Source organism: Xenopus tropicalis, chromosome 2 (assembly GCF_000004195.4).
Source record: "Xenopus tropicalis strain Nigerian chromosome 2, UCB_Xtro_10.0, whole genome shotgun sequence".
NCBI lineage: Eukaryota > Metazoa > Chordata > Amphibia > Anura > Pipidae > Xenopus > Xenopus tropicalis.
The window spans coordinates 95,163,813-95,184,579 of NC_030678.2; the positions used below are offsets into that span (position 1 = coordinate 95,163,813).

The window sequence follows — 20,767 nt, forward strand, 5'->3', positions numbered from 1 at the left end:
CATTTCTACCGGCAACAATAGGAGTCAGTTTGGTGAGATTCTTTATTAGGTCACTTAACATAAAATAAACTGTTGGTTAAGTAATCATTCTGGGGGTACAGTTTTCCTTTAACTTATAGAGCTCGAGTTGCCTATTCACTAGGACTTTGATACAGTTGGAACCGTGGGGCCCATCCAAGTCATGGCCACTAATTTCTTTGCATAGAACACATGAAAAAATAATAAAGTGCAGGTGTGCGTATTGGGTAACAAACCATGAACTACATGCAATATGCAGACCTTGGAGCAAATTACACTTGGCAATGATAGTTCACCAGTGAGGGATTATAGGACCTTTCGCCAGTACCTATGGACTGGAGGACACTCCCAGATAACATGTATAAAAGGTACCATTATCAGCCCCACATTGTAGACATTGTGGAGAGGGTCTTTCCCCCATCTGAAATAATTTTTGGGGGGTAAGATAGACCTGCTGTACAATTTTGAAATAAAAACAAATGGTCTCTCCTGCTGATAAGGTGATGTTGCATTTCATCTTGTACCTCTTCCCACTCTGACTCATCTAATGGTGGGTTAAGAATTTCCCAGGGAGTGGGTCCACAAATGTATTTAGCAAAAGCTTAGAAGTGCTGGATACTATCTTTCTGGCACTGGGGTGGTAACGATTATTCTTCAATACAGAGTATGCAATACTGGGACTGAAATTGTCTCTGGTATATATGCCTTAGTTGCAGGGGCAGGTAATCCTGTTCCATATGCTCCTGCATTTGGGTTTGGTTTTGAAGTGATTCCCCTGGAGTAGTTTCCAGACTTTCAGACATGCCCAGTAATTAACATCTGGTATTGCTTTGAATTCAGGAAGTCTAGAATTGAACCATAAGGGTATCAGTGGGGACAGTAGCTTTCCCTCAGGGTTTACAATTTTGTGTGCAAGCTCCCAGGTTTTTAGTGTAGCGGTCATGACCGGTACAAATTGCTGGAGGTCCATTCTTTGTCTATGGAAAATATTACCTAGTGCTTCTATATATCCTACTGAGAAGGCTTCTAGTAATGTAGCAGGGTTTCTGTATCAAATTGAAGTCAGTCCCTGACACAAGCCAGTTGCGACGCTAAATAATATAGTGTACAATCAAACATAGCAAGGCCCAGATGTTCATCATTAGCAATAAGCATCAATCTGGCTAATAGTGTCTTATTTGCCCAGATGAAGGTGGTGGTTATTCTGTCGACTTTATTCAGTATGGCTTTGAGTAGGTAAGCAGGTGCATTGCCGAAAAAAGTAATAGCTTGGGTAAGTATACCATTTTAAGAATATTTATCCTAGTGGATGGTTGGCACAGATCCATAGGGATTTTCTGCTCTACCCCAGGCTAATGTTAACAGAGGTTATTAACACTATCCTACAGAATAAATAATATTTATTCTCAGTACCCCTTTGCGAGACAACTGTAAATGGCAATAAAAATGGCAAGACAGAAAAAAGCACCTGTACTTGAAAAAAAGTATACTATATGTTATACTTTCTTCGGTTACATGATATGGTCTAGCTATTCAGATTACTGTGCAATACAAATTCTGGATTTTGAATTAGTAACCAATGCTGATGCATGCTGTAAACTCCAATGACTTTTATAAAATCCACATGCTGACATGTAAGGCTGATGCCACACGTGGCGTAGGGCTGATTTTTTCGGCAAGCGGAAAAACGCTTGCCGAAAATTCAGCCCTACGCCTGCTACTTGTGCCTGCACCCGAATGAATGAGATACGCTCGGGTGCAGGCACATGTAGCCGATATACGCATGAAAACGCGAGACTTTGCATTCTCTCGCGTTTTCATGCGTATATCGGCTACATGTGCCTGCACCCGAGCGTATCTCATTCATTCGGGTGCAGGCACAAGTAGCAGGCGTAGGGCTGAATTTTCGGCAAGCGTTTTTCCGCTTGCCGAAAAAATCAGCCCTACGCCACGTGTGGCATCACCCTAATATTATTTTAAATGTGCACTACAGAAATACTGCTTTATCGAAATAAAATCAAATAGAAGTACTAAAAGGCATTTTAATAATGAAAATAATGTAGAAACAATCAATCACCCCTTAAACTCTCTCCGTGAAAGGTTTGAAGTACCCTAGGTACCGTGGGTCAAACAAAGTCAATATTTTTAAAGAGGATGTAATCAAACATGCATTTAACATTTTTTTAATAGTTTAAAGATATTATTTTTTTTTAAAGTAGTTACCGTATAATACTTGAGTATAAGCCGATCCGAATATAAGCCGAGGTACATAATTTTACCTAAGAAAACTGGAAAAACCTATTGACTCGAGTTCAAGCCTAGGATGGGAAATGCAGCAGCTTCTAAGTTTCAATAATCAAAATAAATTCCAATAAAATTAGGATCTATCAATCTTACTGAACAAATACGTGCAGGGAATCAGTATGCGAGATGCCAGGCTCCCCCCTACTGCCTCCTCTAGCAGGGTCACCTGGAGAAGTCATCACTCATTAATGCCTGCCTTGCTCCTCAACCTGTCTATCAAAAGGAGCACATCAAAAACTGAGAGGATTCAGCTTGAGGTTTACTTCAAGGAGCTCCCTCCCTCCTCACCTCAATAGCATGCAGGCTTGATGCTCCGTTGCCTGCCTGCCTGCCTGCCTCAAACAGTTCCATTCCTGCCTGCTTGTAAATGCTCTCCCTCCCCCTCACCATTAGACACAGACACCGGAGCTGCAAGCAGGGAGCGTGTGATGTCACGCCAGGGGGCGGGGCAAGGAACCAGGAAGCAGTGGAGCAGAGAAGAGCCCACAGGGAATCAGGTAGCAGAGGGTGTTAGTTGGAGGGACTCGAGGGTTAATTTTTCAGCACATTGTTGGTGCTGAAAAACTCGGCTTATACTCGAGTATATACGGTATATGGGGCTTTTGGCACAGCAGCTTTGGCCTGGAAGTCCAGGGTTTAAAGTAGTATGCAGTCAACAAAAAGGGGCTGCTCACCTTGGAAAAAGTTTTTTCCTGCCAGCATGCTTCATCCCCAACTAATTCAAAGGCCACACAAAGATGATTGCGCTGCTAAAAAAAATACTAAACTAAATACTTAAATTCTTATACACCATAGAAAAAGTATTTAAAATGGGTGAATCAAATGTAAATAATATTTATTACTTTTGAGTAGGAATACTACATTATGAAAACATCTGCCCAGAAGAGACTGATGCAGGGGAGTGTATTTGCTGCCCCTAGTAAAGTGCTGTTTAAAGCAAGGTTTTAAAGATCTAATCAACTACCTGTCATTTTTTTGCAATTGATTATGCAACAAAACCAAAAAACCCTGATGATAGAGTAAAGAAAAAGTTGAAATTATGTGTAAATGTATTGAAAGCATTTTCAGTTTCTACATTAAGCAGTATTTACAACTTTTTGGATAATGGGGTTCTGCATAACAGATCTCATAGATTTCTAAAACTATTCAAGAGTTTTTTTAAATGTAAATATAACATATTTTTCCTTATAGTATCTTCCTGATTCTGCAGAGTATTTGGATATGATTCATATTAAACTGCTGTGCTTCACGCTTGACAAGTTAACCCATTGAGGATGCCATACTTTCAAGCCAAGTTCAAGTTCAATACAAAATACTTTGATAGCAGCTATTTTGAAAACTGAAATAATAACTGCTTTATGAAGTAATAACTGTATGTGTAAAAGCTGTACAGCAGAATAAAACCAGCCAAAGAAAACTCAATAAAATCCAATACTGAAAAAACAAATTTATAGTGACATCTAATAGGTCTCATATACAGCTCATTACAGAGCAACATTACAGAAAAGAGGAAACAGACTTTACTGCAAACAAAAGCCAATGAAGTATAGCAAATTGCTGCTATAAACTGACATAAAAGGCTGAAACTGTAAGGGACGCTTTTTCTAAACATAAAGGCTCACTCAATTACCATAATGTTGAAAAAAGCTGCATAAATCTATATTGGTGGCAACACAACTGCATCTGGTTTATTTAATATTCAAATGTTTTTCAGTAGACTTAGGGGCTGATTTACTAACCCACGAATCCGACCCGAATTGGAAAAGTTCTGACTTGAAAACGAACATTTTGCGACTTTTTCATATGTTTTGCGATTTTTTCGGCGTCTTTACGAATTTTTTGTTACCAATACGATTTTTGCGTAAAAACGAGAGTTTTTCGTAGCCTTTACGAAAGTTGCGTAAAATCTTGCGATTTTTCCGTAGCGTTAAAACTTACGCGAAAAGTTGCGCCTTTTTCGTAGCGTTAAAGCTTAAAAGGTGCGAAGTTTCGCGTAAGTTGTAACGCTACGAAAAAAGCGCAACTTTTTGCGCAAGTTTTAACGCTACGAAAAATCGCAAGATTTTACGCAACTTTCGTAATGGCTACGAAAAACTCGCGTTTTTACGCAAAAATCGTATTGGTAACGAAAAATTCGTAAAGACGCCGAAAAAATCGCAAAACATACGAAAAAATCGCAAAATACCGATCTTTACGAAAAAAACGCAATCGGACTCATTTCGACCCGTTCGTGGGTTAGTAAATCAGCCCCTTAAGGTATGGTGATCCAAATGATATCCCAAGCATGAAATCCCAAGCATTCTGCATAACAGATCCCATACCTGTACATTATTTAAAAATGTCAATGATTTTAAAGTGATTTTGTAACGGAAATTAAAATTGCAATTGAACACAGTTTGCATCTATATTTGCTAGATTATAGAAACAATAAGTACAATACAAATATAAGTTGTCAACGGACCAGGTACCAGCTACCTGCTGATAATAATATAATGTGAATAAAAAAATATAAAGTAAACTTTCTATTACAGTTGCATCACTAATCTGTCAAAACAATTTGGTTATCATTAAAGCACAAACCAGCACAATAGTTACCAGACTTTTTTGGTCAAGCCAACACATTGCTCATTGTGCACATTGCTGGTAGTGCTGGAATATTGGATTTAATTCTGCCCATAGCAGTTTCTGAGCAGGTATGTTTTCCTATTGTTTGTGTAGCTCTCATCCCTCTTTCTAAAAATACAGAATAGGTCGACTGGATTCTGGTAAAAATAACTGTTTGTGCATACGTGTCCCTGAAGTAGGGAAACTGGATGGTAAGCTCCACAGCAGCAGGAACCAATTTAAATATGTCAGTTAAAACATTTTATATAATATGCTGGTACTATATAGGTTACAGATAATAATACACATTGTTCCAGTTCTTAGGTAAATGTTTAAAATAGTAAATGCACAGAAAAAAAACAGACTCATTCTCAGCTAGCTTACCTGAACGTCACATGGAAATTACTGCCTGTCACCACACAGTCTGAAAATGGAAAATATTTCTCGCAGTCAAGTTATGACCTTTAGATGCTATGAAGACTTAAAAGATGAATGTGCAAAAATAAAGATGGCAGATATTCCGAAAAGTTAAAGATGACTTTCAGTGTACACAACATGTGCTCTTCTTCAGGAGGAAGAATTCATTCTAGGGTAGGTGATAAACAAACTCACATATGCAGCAGATGTAAGAGTGAGGAACTCCTCCTCCTCCTCTGTGTCCATCTGTGGTTTACTGCTGTCTGGACTGTAGTCTTGGACACCAAAAGTTAATTTACAAGCCTAAATCTAAACAAGAAAAGATGAAAAGCCGGTATGTGCCATCTTTAGGCTGCTGTAAAATGCAAATTGTGGTGCTGCTAATGAAAAATCCTCCTCACTTCTTAATTAGTTCCCATAAGGGACAACCAGCTGTGGACCTTCAGGACCCAAGCTAATAACAGCAGGAAATAATGGATTTAATATTGAGTCTCAGTGCAATATTTGGATAGCTTTAAACAACATATTAAAGGGGATGTAAACCCCAATATAAAATGATATTTGAATGAAGTTGCTATTCTAAGCAGTTTTCCAAGACACATTAATTACAAATGTTTAATGGTTTTCAAGATATTTGTAAATATAATATTTTTTTAAAGCAGTATCTGATATACCCTTTCTATTCTCTGCCCTGGGGTAAAACCTTTGTACACATTAGAGTTAGATTTTAATTTCAGAATTTTTCTTTAATGAATTCGGAGCACCCAGTGTCACCATACAGTAGAACTCTATTGTTTGAGTTGATGACTCCATTCTGCTAGCATTAATAAGGTCAGGTTCTGAAAGACAGCGTTTAACTATCCAATTTGTATTATTTCAAATTTTCTGGCTTTGAAAAAACTTTTTGGAGTTAAGTGGAGTAAAAAAAAAATTTATTTAGGATGACGTTTTACTTACATTTTTCAACATTTTAATTTAACTACAAACTTAAAAATTGCAGTGAATACATACTGAATTAATTTTCTTTCATTAGAAAAGCCTACTATAAAATGCAAAACTAATAAAATATGCAAGGCTGCAGTAGAATATCCTTACTTACAAAGGAAAATTTGTTAAAGATTCAATAGTAGACAAAATCTACATTATTACTTGCAAACACTAGCCTCCCCAATGAAAAAAACCAAGTAAAACATATGTTTTGATTTGATTTTATTATCTAGAATGCTTGGGAAAAGAGCTAGATACGAGGTTTTTCCATAATTTGGAACACTGTACCTTAAGTCTACTAAAACAAAATTTTTCCCCCCCGTTTTAAAACTTTTATTGAAGATTTCATAATAATTACAGAGATACAGCTTTGTTGAAAAAAAATATTAAACAACATGGTTATGCTAAATAAATTGAAGTTTTTTTAACAAATTGTGTGTCTTGCATCTCTATATTGATAAGGGAGTTGTTAGTGGACTGGGTCCTTTACTTTTTGGATTCCAGGCCTATCTAGTTTCTTGCTACTTTTTAGTATCTAAAGTGGCAAATTTCTAAAAAATTACAAAATTACTATCATGTGTGTAATTCAGTTTTTCCTGCAATCAAATGAAAAAACGTAAATAAATATTAAATTAACCTAACAAGACTGCTTTAACACCAATATAGAGGTTAGCTTAATAAAGAATAATACAAGGTACTGCTTTAAAATTACAAAGAAAAATGAAGAAGATTTTGAATTATTTATTTACAATGGACTTTATGGAAGATAGCTCTCTTGTAATTCTGAGCATTCTAGATATTGGGTTTCTGCATAAGAGAGGTCATACCTACACATTTGCATTTTTTCATTTCCATAAAAAAATTGTCATCATCATCAGCCTGAACAGAAAAGGACCCACTTGCTGCAATATATTATTTCAATAAATCTCAGCAACATAACTGCAAAAATAACTAACAGTGGCATCCTTGTATGTGAATACTTGATAATTATGCTGTATTAATATTACTAACAAGTTATTAATTTGTCAGGTAATTTAACAATTTAGATTATGATTTTTTTTTCTTAGAACAGCATATGAATGATTGCTTTTACCTACATTAATTTACCCAAAATTAGTCTATTTAATTTGACAGCTGAAAGAACGGACCATCTCAGAAACTTTAACAGGATCACTCTTTAACAGTTTTTATTTAAAGGGATCAAGCTCCCTGGCAACACAATTCAAACGAATCATTCTTTTCCCTACAATGGCACATTAGGATCACACTCTTAAGTCAATAGGGTAAGCAGTTCTCTAATTCAGGTCAAAATAATTAAGATGTGTTGAAAATATAAGATCTGCAGACCACCCAGATCACTATTTCAACAAATTTGGTCAACAAAATCATCTACTTAAAAGTGCATATGAATAGATAAGTGTCTATTCAAAGCAAAAAGAGCAGAACACTTTAGAAAAGCTAAGGAGGACAAAGTAAATTCAGTAGGTACTGCTTGCCTTGAGAGTGGTTACTGCTGGTATTTAGAATTCCATTAATATTTAAAAGAAATATATTTTGTATGGCTAAGAGCCTACAAAAAGGTGAAACACAGATGATTTCATAGTGAAAACCAATATATTACCAAATAATGTGATATATAGTGATGAATAATTTTCTGTAACCTAGCAAAAAGAAAACATTAAACAAAGAAAATTATGAAAGACTTTTCATGTTAGACATTTTACAGTCAAGAATGTTACATTATTCATTATATTGTAAAAGAAAGATGTGCCCTATTTATGCAGAGTTTCATTTTCTTTTTAACTTTAGCTAGGACAAGTACTACCCAGTTCTGTGGTGCACACAGATCTGACGTGCTAAGTACTTGCTTTAATTTATTTTACTAAATAATCTTATGATTCTACTGTATGTGCCTCTCACAGGATTGGGAGGATTGCGGCTATTCAGTTTTTTTTGTCATTTACATTTTTATTTTATAATTTGAGTGGTTTCTGAGATGTAATAATAAAACAGTACTTGATCCCAACTAAGAAATAATTAATCCTTATTGGAGGCAAAACAAGCCTATTGGGTTTATTTAATGTTTAAATGATTTTTGCAGACTTAAGTTATGGAGATCCAAACGACGGAAAGATCCCTTATCCGGAAAACCCCAGGTCCTGAGCATTCTGGATAACAGGTCCCATACCTGTCACAGCCAGAGCATAGACAGAGAGGGCAAAAGAGACACAGAGCAACTAATCGGCACGCTGCGCACGGTGCACATTAACCTATGGCAGCTAAGTCACCACTATTAGTTGCCACAACCGTGTTTTTTTAAAAGTCATGGTAACTAATGGCCCCTTTTTCTCCACCATTAGGAGCAGATTTAGCAAAATGTGAGATTAGAGCTCACCACAGAAAAATGTACCCACTTTCTATTCATTCCTACATAATTTTTAGAAGAGTATTCTCAAATGGTTAATTCTTTCACCCATTGTGTTTATAAAAATCCTAAAGGAGTAAATAGAAAGTGGGTGAATGTTTCTTTGGCGAGATCTAATCTCACAGTTTGATAAAACTGTCCTTTCGGTTCACTGACACTCTGGGGCTTCATAAAAAAGCTGTTTAGCAAAGCCTGTAGGACCACTGTATCATCTGGTTCATCTGCCCCATTTGGCCCAGTGCACTGGTGGCAAATCTTGAAGAGATACACTTGTTTGGTGACCTTGCCAAGCAAGTGTATATCAACATCTATGACTATTTTAAGATTAGAATCTGTACAAGAAGTTGTCACTATTATAATGTATGGCAAATTTACTATTCACATCAGTGATCCACTGTTTGGCTTCCAATACCTAAATAATCAATTTCCTTTTAAATCTCTTACTGAGATATTATCATTTTACAATCTTTTCCAAGGCCAGACTCCAGTTGTCTGTCACTTCATAACTCAACAAACCTGGGGATGCTGGGAGCTAACCATTACAGCAGCAGGGGGTGTGAAACTGCTTGCCTTTTCATGGAACAAGAGGATGATATTCTTTGATTCAACTACTACTTACAGGACAAGATAACAGGCAACTAAGCACATAAGAACCAAGCAGGCAGAATAATACATAATCAGTTACCATGATGACATTTTATATTATATGTGTGTATGCAAGAACAGATACAGCAGAGCTTTGCAAGAAAAATCCTGAAAATCTGGCCATAACGGAGCACAAGCTTTGGTGGGATATCAAAATATGACTACCCATACTGTAATGTAAAATCTTGTTAGAAGTTGAATAGTATCTTGTTTTCCTGTATCTACATCTAAAAAAGTTTTAATAAGAAAGAGAACGAAGACTTTCTTATCAACCAATGTGTTGGATCGCGATTTTTTCATACAAGATCAGATCAGTAAGTAGACATTTGCAAAGTCATCCAACTTGTAGGATGCGACTGTTGCATATTCTCACACTGACCAAACTCTCCTGAGTAGTTATTATTATTATTAACATTTATTTATAAAGCGCCAACATATTCCGCAGCGCTGTACAATAAGTGGGTTTCATACATTGGACATGCAGAGTAACATATAAAGCAATCAGTAACCAATACAAGAGGTGAAGAGAGCCCTGCCCAAAAGAGCTTACAATCTACAAGGAAGGAGTAGTTCAGCAATAATATGCACGTCACATAGGCTGGTCAAAAAATGAGCTTTGCAGACCTATCCATGACTTATCAGGTTGCACCTTTAAAAACTGCTGGGCATTAGAACTATAGAACTAGGAATATAGATGTCCAGGCCAGCTGTTATTGAACTACAACCCTTTGTGAGCCAATGCGCGTAATAAGACTTGTCAAGTGCAAAGACCAAACTGATTAGCTTCAAACAAAAATTACACTAAGAAATTTTCAATTACCATTACTGCTGAACTACAGGAAAGATTTTCTTGGATATTCTTAAGGGTTATCATATCCTTCAAGTAAGCAACAGTACATACTTATCAGTGGTCAGTCACATAACAAAAAGTATGGGCTAGTTAGTGGGCACTGTAACACAGATTCAAAAAGTATACCTGAATTAGATATTAAATAAAAGGGCGATTTGACACTGACAGATGTTGGGATCAAATGCCTCCCAAAAAGACAAAATTGAATAAACTTTTCTTATGCATTAAAATACATTGACACAGAAAATACTTCACTGTATATAATCAAAAGTTACATTACAAGATGTAAAGTCAGATTGTATAGTACCCTTCAAACCCTCATCTTCTTACAAGCAGCTACATGACTACAGTCTCAGGGACAGGCAAAGTCTGCCATGTAGCTCAGCCCTTACAAATTGTCTTATCAGGCAGAGTGAGGAACTGGAGCAAACTGCAGCTTTGTTTCCTGCCCCAAGATACCAAGCAGGCACTTGCATCCCCATTTATCATCATGCTCATCAACAGAAGTACATCGGATCCCTGCTGCCAATTCCATACTGCGCTGATAGATTGCTATCCTAAACTAGGCTACAACTAATTGCTACCCATAAAAACAGTACAGGTCTGTGTAGCACGTAAACTACTACAGCAACCGCATAACACGCAAAGTTGGCGCACACTTGTACAGTCGCAAGGATAAAGCCGCAGCCACAGTTGTGCAAGCTCCAGGTGACAGTGCGCACCTCTAGCTCGACCCACATCCTTGTGTTTTACAGACACGCACAATGAGCCAACCGGCCCACATCCCACCCGAACAGGCTACAGAGCCATGCCGCTGTGCTGGACTGGTGCCCGCCTCAGGAATGTGCTACTGGCACAGCGACTCTCACCTTGCTAGGCACACTCCCTCTAGTCACGGCGGGTGCTTTAGGAGACAGAGCTGATTCATGGAGTCCCTTCTTTGGCCCTTTATGTGCCCGTCAACTCCAAATCTCCACGTAACCCGTAGCTGCCTTGCCGGATATTCCCCAAAACAAGTAACTCACAGCAGCGCCATGTTGTGAGGAGGCGCGCTCTTGCCTGGACTGCGCGCTCCAAAGCGGGGGAATGAGGGGGAATGAGGGCTGTGAGGGAGCGCGGCGGTACATGGAGCAGCAACTCGCCATTCAGGTGCCCCAGCCTGTCACGTGGCAGCCGAGCGCCTCAGCTGAACATCAGCTCTGTGCTGCGCTTTATTCTGCTACGCACTCTATATCATATCCTTTACGAATGATAAGGGCATTTTACTTCGGGAAAAAATGAGGCGTTAAGCCGCGCACAAAAATACACCGAAATCAGCCATGGTTTCTGCGGGCGTCTCGGCATTAGTTTTCTTTTAACCCTGTTACAAGTTTTTTCTTAGGTAATAACGCTATACCAGGTGCAAATGGGAAAAGCCAATTTACCCTCAGAGTGCATGCACTTTTGCATATTACAAATGTGACATCTGGCTTTGGTGTCCCAGTATGTATGTATAGCTTTATTTATAAAGCGCTACTTATGTATGCAGTGCTGTACAGTAAAATACATTAATACAAACAGGGTTATTAAAATAATACAAAGTATTATAATAAATACAAGGGACAGTTGCAATAAGTTAAAGGACAAGGAAAGGCTTAGTCACTTGGGGGTGCCAAAATGTTAGGCAACCCCAAATGACTTAAATCGCTTACCTTGTACCCCGGGCTGGTGCCCCTGTTAGGAGAGAACAGCACCAGCCCGGGGTACCTGGAGCGAGCGCTTCCTCCTTCCTATGGAGACACAAGGAAAGAGATGTAAGGTGCAGAGGAATGGAGGGCTTTGAAGGTTAAGGGCTCTGGTACACGGGGAGATTAGTCGCCCGCGGCAAAACTCCCTGCTCGCGGGCGACTAATCTCCCCGAGTTGCCTTCCCCCTGCCATCCCACCGGCGAACATGTAAGTTGCCGGCGGGATGGCAGACGCGGCGGGGCGATTTCGGGAAATCGTCGAAAAAGCCTTGCGAGTCTTTTTCGGCGATTTGCGCGAAATCGCGCCGCCGCGTCTGCCATCCCGCCGGCGACTTACATGTTCGCCGCCGGGAGAGACTGGACCTGAAAGAGTGAGCTAAGGCCAGGAGGTCTATGTTTCATGTATTTTGTCATCTCAAGTATTGAGATGCATATGCATACGTCTAGGCCAAAACCAAACACAATTTATGTTTTTTATTCTAGGAGCATTAAAAAATTAAAACATTAGAATAATTTGCTTAAAATTTACATTTTGGGAGATGACCTACTTAATTTGAAGCATTTTGGATGCTGAGTTCCAGGATAGTAGATCCCACACATGTATTAAGTGAAAAAAATGATATAATGCTTTTTACACTGTCTTGATAGTACAACATTATTGTGCAAAAATAAAGTATGAGGGCATCTTATTGCATCTATTCATGTTACTTCTCAGGACATAGTGAAATACTGGAAGTTACCACCTTTATGTACAGTGGCTTGCAAAAGTATTTGGCCCCCTTGAACTTTTCCACATTTTGTCACATTACAGGCACAAACATGAATCAATTTTATTGGAATTCCACATGAAAGACCAATACAAAGTGGTGTACATGTGAGAAGTGGAACGAAAATCATACATGATTCCAAACATTTTTTACAAATAAATAACTGCAAAGTGGGGTGTGCGTAATTATTCAGCCCCGAGTCAATACTTTGTAGAACCACCTTTTGCTGCAATTCCAGCTGCCAGTCTTTTAGGGTATGTCTCTACCAGCTTTGCACATCTAGAGACTGAAATCCTTTCCCATTCTTCTTTGCAAAACAGCTCCAGCTCAGTCAGATTAGATGGACAGCGTTTGTGAACAGCAGTTTTCAGATCTTGCCACAGATTCTCGATTGGATTTAGATCTGGACTTTGACTGGGCCATTCTAACACATGGATATGTTTTGTTTTAAACCATTCCATTGTTGCCCTGGCTTTATGTTTAGGGTCATTGTCCTGCTGGAAGGTGAACCTCCGCCCCAGTCTCAAGTCTTTTGCAGACTCCAAGAGGTTTTCTTCCAAGATTGCCCTGTATTTGGCTCCATCCATCTTCCCATCAACTCTGACCAGCTTCCCTGTCCCTGCTGAAGAGAAGCACCCCCAGAGCATGATGCTGCCACCACCATATTTGACAGTGGGGATGGTGTGTTCAGAGTGATGTGCAGTGTTAGTTTTCCGCCACACATAGCGTTTTGCATTTTGGCCAAAAAGTTCCATTTTGGTCTCATCTGACCAGAGCACCTTCTTCCACATGTTTGCTGTGTCCCCCACATGGCTTGCGGCAAACTGCAAATGGGACTTCTTATGGTTTTCTGTTAACAATGGCTTTCTTCTTGCCACTCTTCCATAAAGGCCAACTTGGTGCAGTGCACGACTAATAGATTCCCCCACCTGAGCTGTAGATCTCTGCAGCTCGTCCAGAGTCACCATGGGCCTCTTGGCTGCATTTCTGATCAGCGCTCTCCTTGTTCGGCCTGTGAGTTTAGGTGGACGGCCTTGTCTTGGTAGGTTGACAGTTGTACCATACTCCTTCCATTTCTGAATGATCACTTGAACAGTGCTCCGTGGGATGTTCAAGGCTTTGGAAATCTTTTTGTAGCCTGCTTTAAATTCTGCTTTAAATTTCTCAATAACTTTATCCCTGACCTGTCTGGTGTGTTCTTTGGACTTCATGGTGTTGTTGCTCCCAATATTCTCTTAGACAACCTCTGAGGCCGTCACAGAGTAGCTGTATTTGTACTGACATTAGATTACACACAGGTGCGCTCTATTTAGTCATTAGCACTCATCAGGCAATGTCTATGGGCAACTGACTGCACTCAGACCAAAGGGGGCTGAATAATTACGCACACCCCACTTTGCAGTTATTTATTTGTAAAAAATCTTTGGAATCATGTATGATTTTCATTCCACTTCTCACGTGTACACCATTTTGTATTGGTCTTTCACATGGAATTCCAATAAAATTGATACATGTTTGTGGCTGTAATGTGACAAAATGTGGAAAAGTTCAAGGGGGCCGAATACTTTTGCAAGCCACTGTATTATAGGGCTGTATATTACATAGAAAATAACATATTTATTTACCTGATGCACTCTTACCTTCCAGTTTGTGCCTGTATGTTACCCAACCACTCAGATTGTAAGCTCTACGGGGCAGGGACCTCCTTCCTACTGTGTCTCATACCACATGGCACTTATATATATACATACATATATGTATTTATTGTATTTATTTATTATATCACTCATGCTCCCTGTGTGTAATTTTGTATTCTGTAAGACTGTACAGCGCTGCGTACCCTTGTGGCGCTTTATAAATAAAGTTATACATACATACATACATACATTTAGTTGTTTTAACTGTTCTCTGATAATAGCGCCTTGACTTTGGAGTGTATCTTGTATTTCCATCAGTGTTTTGTAACATATGTGTTTACAATAAGGTATTGTATAACAAACAGAATTTAGACAAATCAGTTGTCCTTAAAGGAACAGTAACACCAAAAAATGAAAGTGTATAAAAATAATTAATATATTATGTACTATTGCCCTGCACTGGTAAAAGTTGTGTGTTTGCTTCATAAACACTACTACAGTTTATATAAATACCCTGCTCTGTAGCCATGGGGGCAGCCATTTAAATTGAAAAAAGGAGAAAAGGCACAGGTTACACAAGAAGATAACAGATAACTGTGTAGAATACAATGGGAATCTATGCTACTTATCTGTTATCTGCTTAGTAACCTGTGCCTTTTCTCCTTTTTTCAATTTAAATGGCTGCCCCCATGGCTACACAATAGCTATTTCTATTAACTACAGTAGTCTTTCTGAAGCAAACACACAACTTTAACCAGTGCAGGGCAACAGTACATTATATTTTAATTATTTTAAAACATTTTTATTTTTTAGTGTTACTGTTCCTTTAAAAGGAAGTCAGAGACCATGTAACTAAAGCCTATGATGATGAGGTAGAACCTCAAAATGTTTAAGGAGAACTGTGAATTAGTGGACCTTTAAATTGTGATGAGTAAGATACACATAGTGCAGCAGTAACAGTAAATGTGGCCATACATGGCCTGTGTATGGTGCCATCTGAAAGGCCTGCTTGAGGGCAGATATTAATCAGGCAGGCTTGATTTTGCCATTGGATTGAGGATCGCATCTGACCATTGATACATTTCTTGTCCTGAGGGTCTGCATAGCTCCAACTATGATCCAACTGTTGGCCCGGGAGCCAAACAATCAGATCAGCCTAATATTGCCCACCTTAAGCTGGGTATATCAATGAAAGATCCGCTCATTTGGCCCGTTGGAGAGGGTGCAGCTCTCAGGGAGTGAGTGACAGGTAAGTGAGAAGATGAAAGAGCAAGTGATGGGGAACCTAGTTGCAATGAAGGTAGGGAGAAGGCTGGCAGGGGTTCCAATACACACTTGGCCTGGCTTTGTATAAAAACCTCCAAATTAGGCGAGACTTTGCATTCTCTCGCGTTTTCATGCGTATATCGGCTACATGTGCCTGCACCCAAGCGTATCCCATTCATTCGGGTGCAGGCACAAGTAGCAGGCGTAGGGCTGAATTTTCGGCAAGCGTTTTTCCGCTTGCCGAAAAAATCAGCCCTACGCCTGGTGTGGCATCAGCCTTAATGGTAAACTATATGCTTGACTGCACTACACAAACATGTACACCATACATGCCCAAACATTGAGCTCCTTATATGGATAGACCTGTATACAAATTATTATATTTGAAATTTACACCAGATGTCGGTAACAACCCAAATAATGCACAAATACAAAGGAGTCAAAACAAGTCTTTTAATTAAATTATGTGTAGTAAAGTGGAATGACACAGGGAATAAGTATTGAACACATGAAGAAAAGGAGGTGTCAAAAGGCATGAAAAGCCAAGAAACCTGCTCAAACCTGTCAGTATTTAGAAAGCAATCCTGCCCCCTACAAGTACAAATTAATATCAGCTGGTTTAGTCCTACTTGATGGCTTATAAAAAGGTTTCTCATTACCAAGTTATCACCCAAAAAGCATATCAGGAAGGGTAAAAGAAAAAAAGCTCTCTCAAAACTGATCTATACCATGTATGTGGTTGTATACTGTTTTTATTGTTTTTAATAGATTTTGTACCTAATGGGTTATTACACAGTTTGGGTGTGGGTAGATGTGTGTATTTAAATGATTGGTTGTTGGGAGATACCATAGTAGCTTCTGGTGAAGTGACATGAAGCCATGAAATGCATTAAGCTTGATATATGGGTCTCTGTGATGTTTTTAATGGAAACAATAAATGTGACTTTTTAATGAAGAGGTGATTCCAGTGCTCTGTCTATGCTTTTGCTTGTATTGATTGAGTTGCAACTGGATCAGGGGTGCTTAGAAGTGTGGCAGCACGGGATCCTGACACAGTGGAACAGATCCGGTGAGTGCTCCCTTTAAAACTTTTTATGGAAAGCTAAGAAACCTGCAATCCTGCACCCTATAAGTACAAATTAATATCAGCTGGTTTAGTCCAAATTGATGGCCCATAAAAAGGTTTCTCATTACCAAGGTATCACCCAAGAAGCATATCATGATGGGTAAAAGCAAAAAAGCACTCTCAAGACCTTTGCAACCCTATTGTTGCAGAAAATACTGATGGCATTGGTTACAGACGTATTTCTAAGATGAATGTTACAGTGAGCACCCTTGGGGCCATAATCCGGAAGTGGAAAGAACATAATTTCAGCCTAAACCAGCCATGACCAGGTGCTTCTCACAAGATTTCTAGGAGAGGAGTCAAAAGAATAATCAAATGAGTTTTCCAAGAACCAAGGAGCACTCGCAGAGAGCTTCAAAAAAGACCTTGAATTAGCAGGTACAGTTGTTACAAATGTGCATACATTTTGCTGCACAACATTTGATCAAGCCAATGAAATTCTGGGATAATATAGTCTGGTCATATGAGACCAAAATTGAACTCCTTGATTGTTATTGTACACACCATGTTTGGAGGAGAAATGGCACACACCATACCAATAGTGAAGTTTGGAGGTGGGAACATCATGGGGTTTGGCTGATGAATGGAAAAATGTACCGGGGCATTCTTGATAAGAATCTGCTGCCATCCACCAGGATGCTAAAGATGAAACGAGGGTGGACATTTCAGCAAGACAATGATCCTAAACACACAGCCAAGGAAACTCTCTATTGATTTTAGAGAAAGAAAATAAAGTTGCTAGAATGGCCCAGTCAGTCACCAGACTTGAATCCAATTGAAAATCTGTTAAATATTTATTCCCTGTGTTATTCCACTTTACTACACATAACGTAATGACTTATTTGTTTTGATTTCTTTGTATATGTGGATTATTTGGGTTGTTACCAATATCTGCTGTAAATGTCATGTCAATAGCCCTATTAGAAATATATATATATTTTTTTTAAGATTGATTTTTATTGGGTATTAACTTTAGAATGCATAGGGTCCAGGGAGAGAAAAAGAAGGAAGGAAGAAGGAAAGGCTGGAGAGTAAAAAGTCATTATATGGATGTGGATGGTGATTCTAACCAAGGAGACTAGATTTTTTCCTCTCCCTAAATAAGCAAGTTTATATAGTTCCAGCTGTGAGTTAATTAGGATAGTCCATTTGTGAAGTGATGGAAGTGACGGGCCCATCCAATGTAAAGCAATGGGTTTTTTTGCGTAGAAGTGTAGCAGTCTCATTAGTGGTCTTGTGTTCGTTCTGGGCACAAGGGAGTCCAGGAGACTCAGCACGCATGTAGCCAGGTTAAGTATTTGTGGTAAGGCCAAGTCTGTTTCCATAAATTTCATGACATAATGCCAAAATTTCGGAACTTCAGGGCAATCCCATATTAAATGCATAAAATAAGCTATATGGGATTTACATCTTGGATAGTTAGGAGAGTCGATTTCCTTTATGATAAACAATTTTTGTGTGGTAAGGTAGGTCTAATGTGTGATTTTAAATTGTATGAGTTAGTCTCTGTATTTTTGGTAGCTGCTGAAACTGTACGTATCTGAGTTCCGATAGGGTCTGGAAATAATCTGTTGTAAAAGAGGCAGTGTGTGTAATTCTCCATTTGTGTACAGATGGTCAATCCATTTTACTCCTAGCTTAGCCCAGGTTCCTACATCTGGGAAGGATATGAAATTTGGGAGGTTGCTGTTTCCCCATAGCAGATTGTCAGGGGATTGCAATCCTGCCTTATTGGTTAGCTGCATCATAGATTCCCATGCTTTTTTTAGTGGCATCCAAAAACGGTGGTAAATGGTTAATATCCTTTCTACTTCTATACAAAGCATTATGGAGACTTTCTACCGAGGTGAAATAAAGCGCTTCCAGTATTGAGGCTGGTTTCTTAGGGTCAAACGTTTTCCAATTTGTTATGTGTGAGCTCTGAGAAGCCAGGTAATATAGTTTATAGATGGGGAATGCTAACCCTTGTTGGTCCTCTGGGGTGCTAAGAGTGACTCAGGAAAGTGTCAGGGACTTGTTTCCCCAAATAAATGTAGATTGAGTGTGGTCTATTTCCAGTAGCGTTTTCTTAGGTATATGGCAGGGGGTATTGTTTAGTTTAGTTTGGCAATCTAAGGGGAAAACAATAGATTTCTCCCAGTTAATTTGGGACCTGAGAATATTCCAAACTGACTAATTATGTCTTAAACCACTTTAAATGAATCATGGGGGTCTGCCAGATAAAGCAGCATGTCATCTGCATATAATGATTTTTTTTCCTCGACTGTTTTGTATATAAGGCCTTTAACCTGCTAGTGTCTAATTTTTATTGCCATAGGTTCAATTGCCAAAGCAAATAGTAATGGAGAGAGGGGGCATCCTTTGCGGGTGCCACGCGTGAGATGAAATGGGGTAGATAAAATTCCATTGACTTTAACTGCTACTTTGGGTTTGCTATACATTAGTTTAAGCCACTTAACAAAGAAGGGGCCAAAGCCCATTCTAGTTACTACCTCTCAGAGGTAGGGTCATTCAATAGAATCGAAAGCTTTGACAGTGTCAAGAGACACTACTAGTCTAGAGCCCAGATTCTTGTGTGGTATTTGTAAGTTAAGGAACAATCTTCTAAGATTAAAGCTTCTCTATTTTGCTGGCATGAATCCGGTTCGACTAAGTTAGAAAATTACTTTAGCTAATCGTTTTGCTAGGATTTTTGGAAGAAATTTAATTTTCATGTTGAGTCAAGAGTTTGGTCTGTACAAGGAGCACAGGGTTGTGTCCTTTCCAGATTTAGAGATAACAATGATTGTTGCTTCTGAGAATGATTTAGGTAGAGAAAAATTTTCAAGGGCATATAGCAACGTTTCATGTAGCTTTGGCACTATTTCCCACATGTGGATCCAGTACCATTCTATAATAAAGCCATCTGGGCCTGGGGATTTACCTGAAGGGGAAGGACATAATATCTTCGGCTAATTCAAGTTAGGTAATGGGAGAGTCCATGTACTTGGTTTGAGCACGTGAAAGCTTTGGTAGGGGTATCATGTTGAGGTAGTCATGGAAGTCCGTGTTGGTGTAGTGGACAGTAGATGTATAAAACGAGGAGTAGAATTTACTGAACTCCAAAGCTATATCCTTAAGAGAGATTAGTGTCTCTCCACTGCAGGATGTTATTTTTGGAACGGCTGTGGGGCTCTCAGGTGGTTTGGCCAGTGCTTTGCCATTTTTGTCGCCACAAGCAAACACAGTACTGGTAGCATGTAGAAGTTGTTTTTCAGTCAGCTCTATTACATGCAAATTGAGACGCCTGCGTGCATCTGCAAACTCAGCTTGGTTATTTGGTGTGGGGTTGGCGATGTAGGTAGGTTCAGAGTAACTCACAGCCTTCTCCAACTCTTGTAATATGTCTTTTGAGTGTGATCTAACTTTAGTAATGGTCACATCAAAGCGCCTCTCATGACAGCTTTAAAGTCTTCCCATACTATTAGAGGGGATGCTGAGTGCTGTTGCCCTGACAATATACAGTGGATATAAAAAGTCTACACAGGTTCTTGTGCTGTACAAAAATGAGACAAAGATAAATTATTTCAGAACTTTTTCCACCTTTAATGTGACCTGTAAACTGTACCACTCAATTGAAAAACAAACTGAAATCTTTTAGGTGGAGGGAAGAAAACCAAAAAAACTAAAATAATGTGGTTGCATAAGTGTGCACACCCTTAAACTAATACTTTGTTGAAGCACCTTTTGATTTTATTACAGCACTCAGTCTTTTTGGGTATGAGTCTATCAGCATGGCACATTTTGACTTTGCAAGGTTTGCCCACTCTTCTTTGCAGAAACACTCCAAATCTGTCAGATTGCGAGGGCATCTCCTGTGCACAGCCCTCTTCAGATCACCCCACAGATTTTCAATCGGATTCAGGTCTGGGCTCTGGCTGGGCCATTCCAAAACTTTAATCTTCTTCCGGTGAAGCCATTCCTTTGTTGATTTGAATGTATGCTTTGGGTCGTTG

At 39.0% G+C, this 20,767-nt stretch overlaps 1 protein-coding gene across 5 annotated transcripts in view; it reads right to left on the reverse strand.

The window, feature by feature from the left end:
• Nucleotides 1–11,455, reverse strand: part of scml2 (Scm polycomb group protein like 2) — a 65,402-nt gene extending 53,947 nt beyond the window's left edge. The window contains exon 1 of one of the 5 annotated variants that reach the window (XM_031896132.1): nt 11,120–11,455. The gene's annotated coding sequence lies outside the window, so the exon portion shown is untranslated. 5 annotated transcript variants of the gene reach the window in all.
• Nucleotides 11,456–20,767: the final 9,312 nt, after the last annotated feature.